This window comes from Chrysochloris asiatica, unplaced genomic scaffold (genome assembly GCF_000296735.1).
Source record: "Chrysochloris asiatica unplaced genomic scaffold, ChrAsi1.0 scaffold00195, whole genome shotgun sequence".
In the NCBI taxonomy this organism is placed as follows: Eukaryota; Metazoa; Chordata; class Mammalia; order Afrosoricida; family Chrysochloridae; genus Chrysochloris; species Chrysochloris asiatica.
In genome coordinates this window covers 626,309-631,670 of record NW_006408713.1, presented here as the reverse complement: position 1 = coordinate 631,670, position 5,362 = coordinate 626,309, and positions in this window count along the sequence as shown.

Below are 5,362 nucleotides of genomic sequence, written 5' to 3'. Positions count from 1 at the left end.
ATCCTTTCACCATAGTTATTAAATCTGTATGGTCAGAAAATAATCCTAAAAGTTGGATTATATTAAGAATAAGGTGTCATCCGAATTGGTGGAAGATTCATTAAGAAGTTATGAACTGTAGATGATACAACCTTACTTACAGAATGGGAAGAACACTTAAATACTTGCTGCATGCAATCAGAGACACAGCCTTCAGTGTGGATTGCCCTCCCACAAAGAAAATAAAAGGAAAACAAAAATTCTAAAGACTGGACCAGTATATAACATAATAATAAATGGGGAAAGATTGAAGTTGTCAACAATTTCATTTTACTTGGATAGGCAATCAACACTCATAGAAGCAACAGTAAGAAAATCAAAATATGTATTGCATTAGGCAAATCTGTTGCAAAAGACCTCTTTACATTGTAAAACTGCAAAGCTGTAAGTTTCAGGGCTAAGGTGCCCCTGACCCAAACCATGATACTTTCAAACACCTCATAAGCATATAAAAATTTATAAATGAATACAGAAGACCATAGAAGAAACAATGAATGTAAATATTATTTTGGAGAAGAATATTGAAACTACCATGACCAGCAAGATGAATAAACAAATCTGTCTTGGAAGAGTGCAGCCAGAATGCTTCTTAGATGCCAGGATGAAGAGACTCTATCTCTTGTACTTTGGACATGTTGCTAGGAAGAACTAGTCCCTGAGGACATTCAGTTTGGTAAAATGGAGGGCTAGTGTATACTAGGAAGACCTTCATCAATATAGACTGATACAGTGGGAAGACAACGAGCTCAAATACAACACAATTGTGAGGATAGTGCAGGAACAGGTAATTCTGTTGTGAATAAGGTCGTTATGATTTGTAACCAACTTGACGGCACCTAGCAACAACAGAAATAATACCCAAAATTATGTTGAAGCGTTTGAATTTATTTGACTTCATCCCATTATAAAATAGAGTGAGAAAGAGAGGAAATTGGGATGGAACTGCCATTCAGGAGTGCTCAAAAAATGTAAATTTGGCCTCCATCTAGGCTTCTCCATGTTATTTGCACTTCTAACCACATGGTTTACTATGATGGGAATGACAAATTGAAGAAGAATGGTGTTGCATTCAATGTCAAAAAGAACATATCCAGATCAATCATGAGGTGCAATGTTATTTGTGATAGGATAATATCCATGAGCCTATAGAAAAGCCAGGTTAAAACCACAATTATTCAAATTTACACCCCAACCATTAAAGCCAGTGAGGATGAAATAGAAGAATTCTACCAACTTCTTCAATCTGAAATTGTTCAAACATGCAATCAAGATGTATTGATCATTACTGGTGATTGGAATGCAAAGATTGGGAGCAAAGAAGAAGGATCAGTGTATGGAAAATATGGTCTTGGTGATAGAAATGATGCTGGAGAATGCATGATAGAATTCTGCAAAACCAATGTTTTGTTCATTTTATATACCTTCTTTAGACAGTATAAGAGACAATTATACACATGGACATCACCAGATAGAATACGTAGAAATCAAATTAACTACATCTGCGGTAAAAGAAGATAGAAAAGCTCCCTATCATTAGTCAGAACAAGGCCAGGGGCAAACTGTGGAACAGACCATCAATTGTTCATATGCAAATTCAAACTGAAGCTGAAGAAAATGAGTTCATGAGAGCCAAAATATGACCTTAAATGTATCCCATCTGAATTTAGAATCATCTGAAGAACAGATTTGATATATTAAACACTAAAGACTGAAGACCAGAAGAGTTGTGGGATGACATCAAGAACATCATACATGAAGAAAGCAAAAGCTCATTAAGAAAACAAGAAAGAAGGAAAAGGTAAAAATGGATGTCAAAAGAGACACTGAAACTTGCTCTCCAGAGTAGAGATGCTAAAGCAAATGGAAGAAATGGGGAGGCACAAAGGCTGAACACAAAATTTCAAAGTTCATCTCAAGAAGATAAAGTCAAATATTACAACAATATGTGCAAAGATCTGGAGTCAGAAAACCATAAAAGAAGAACACGCTCAGCATTTCTCAAGCTGGGGGAACTGAAAAAAAAAAACTCAAGCCTTGACTTTTGTTATTGAAAGATTCTTTGGGAAAATTATTGAGTGATGCAGAAAGCATCAAAAGAAGAAAGAAGGATTACAGAGAGTCACCGTACCAAAACAAAATGGTTGATGTTCAACCGTTTCATGAGTTAGCATATGATCAAGAGCCAATGATACAGAAGGAGGAAGTCCAAGGTGCTTTATTGACTATGCAAAGACTGTCAATTGTGTGGATCATGACAAGCTATGGACAACATTATGAAGTATGAGTATTCCAGAACACTTAATTGTGCTCATGAGAAATCTGTACATGGAGCAAGAGGCAGTTGTTCAAACAGAACAAGAGAACACTGAATGGTTTAAAGTTTAGAAAGGTGTGTGACAGGGTTATATTCTCCACCATACTTATTCAACCTGTATGCTGAGCAAATAATCTGAGAAACTGGGTTTTATGAAGTAAAACGTGGTATCAGGATTAGAGGAAGACTCATTAACAATCTGTGATATGCAGATGATACAACCTTGATTGCTCAATGTGAAGAAGACTTAAAATATTTACTGATGAAGATCAAAGAACACAGCCTTCAGTATGGATTCCATCTCAATGTAAAGACAACAAAAATCCTCACCACTGGACCAATAAACAGCATTCTTATCAATGGGGAAAAGATTGAAATTGTCAAGGACTTCATTCTTCTTGGATCAACTATCAACACTCACAAGAGCAGCAGACAAGAAATCAAACAATGTATAGCATTAAGCAAATCTGCTGCATAAAACCTTTTTAAAGTGTTGAAGAGCCAAGATGTCAACTTGAGGACTAAGGTGCGCCTGACCCAAGCCAGGGTGTTTTCAATAATCTCATAAGCATGCAAAAGCTGGACAGTGAATAAGGAAGACCACAGAAGAATTTATGCTTTTGAGTTATGGTGTTGAAGGAGAATATTGAAAGTGCCATGGACTGCCAAAAGAACCAACAGATCTGTTTTGGAAGAAGTGCAGCCAGAGTGACCCTTGGAGGCCAAAATGGCCAAACTTTGTCTCTCATACTTTGGATATATTGTCAGGAGGGACCAGTCGCTGGAGAAGGATATCATGTTTGGTAAGGTGAAAGTTCAGAGAAAATGTGGAAGACTCCCAACAAGATGTATTGGCCAAGTGACAACATCAATGGACTCAAATGTGGCAATAACAGTGAGGTTGGCCCAAGATTGGGCAGTGTTTCGTTCTGTTGTGCATAAGGTCAGTATGAGTCGGTACCGACTCAATGGCACCTAAAAACCACAACAAACTATGTGGCATTCTTCCCATTTTACAGATTGGAAAACTCAGTCTCAGAGATAGAGAGTAACTTCCTCTAAATCATGAATCATGGCTAAGAATGTACTCTGGTTCTAAGATCATTTTGACCAGGCTACTTAAATTGGCTCCTCAACCTCACTCTTTCACTTATTGTAACCATGAACCAATCACATAATCTCTAAATTGGATTTTTACCTTACTTACAATGTATGGTCTTGTGAACAAACAATGTGAATAATGCATTAGAAGCACATATCTCCACCACGTAGTAAGTGTTAGGGACTGTTGCACAACATCACTGGAACTGGAATCCAAATCTATCTCAACTGCAAAGTTCAAGTCTTCTGTGTAATAATTCTAAAGATATTATCCATTTATGTATTCACTGAATTCTTCATTTTTCACCTAAACTTTATGTGTGCACCCAATATGATCTTTTCTTTGAGAAATTGTCTGTGAAGTGCTTACCTTTTATTCTACCAGTAGATCTACTACTCCCTTGTCTCATACATCTCTATATTGCTTAATGTCAAACATAGTTAACTTACCTTTTTCAAGTTTGACATCTTATTCTCAGGATTCAAATCAATCAGTTACCCCAGTATGTGAGGGGCCTCTGTCTGTTCCTTACAGCCCAGCGTGCTCTAGTAATTGGATGCAATAGCATCTTCATGGCTCCCTGTGAATACTCAATCTGCAGTAGCTATATGAAGAAATATGATGCCATACTTCATTTCAAAAATATGTATCCATCACCATAGTCCAAGGAATACAGAGGCAATCATTAGATGCCTAAGCCCTCATGGTCTCAGTCAACTCATAAAGCCTTTTTATAACCTTGACTTGTTGTAAGCATGCAATAAAATTATCTTTATTGTTGCTAGGGACAGTTGTTGCTGTTAGTTGCCCTCCAGTCAGTTGCCAATCACAGCAACTCTATGCACAATAAAATAGAACGCTGTGCCATCCTCACAATCATTGCTACACTTAAGTCCATTGCTGCTGCAACTGTGCCAGTTCATCTGTTTTGGCATCTTCCTCTTTTTCGCTCACTCTCCACTTTACCAAGCATGATTTCCTTCTCCAGGAACTCGTCAATCCTGATAGCAATCCTGATATCCTAAAGTAGGATAGACGATATCTTGCCATTCGGCTTATAACTAGCATTCCAGCTGTGCTGCTCTAACACAGATTTTTTTTTTTTTTTTCCTTCTAGCATTCTATAGTACACTTAGTATCCTCTTCCAACACCATAATTTATACACATCAATCCATCTATGGTTTTTCTTATTCATTGTCCAACTGTTACCTGCATATGAGTCAGTGCAAAATACCATGGCTTGGGGTCAGGTACACCTTACTTCTCAAAATTACATAGTTGGTCTTTAACACTTTAAAGATCTCTTTTGAAACAGATTTGCCTAATGTATTCTGTCATTTGATTTCTTAGCTGTTGTTTCCATTAGTGTTGATTGTGGATACAAGCAAAATGAATTATTTGACAAATTCCGTTTTTCTCTGTTTATCCTGATGCTATTTATTGATTCAGTTCTAAGGATTTTTGTTTTCTTTACATTGAGGTAGAATCCATACCAAAAGCTCTCTTTCATATTCATCAGGAAACATTTCACATCTTCTTAACCTTCAGTAAGCAAGGCTGTGTCATCTGCATACTGTAGATTGTTAATGCATCTTCTTCCAATCCTGATGCCACGTTTTCTTCATATAATCCAGATTCTCAGATCATTTGCTCAACATATAGATTAAATAAATACGGTGAAAGGATACAACCCTGATGCACAACTTTCCTGATTTTAAATCTTTCAGTATCCTCTTGTTCTGTTCTAACCACTACTTCTTGATCTAGGTACAGGTTCCTTATGAGCACAATTAAATGTTCAGGAATATCCTTTCTCCACAATGTGATACATAGTTTGTTATAATCCATGCAGTCAAATGCTTTTGCATAGTAAATAAAGCATGAGTAAATATCTTTCTGGTATTCT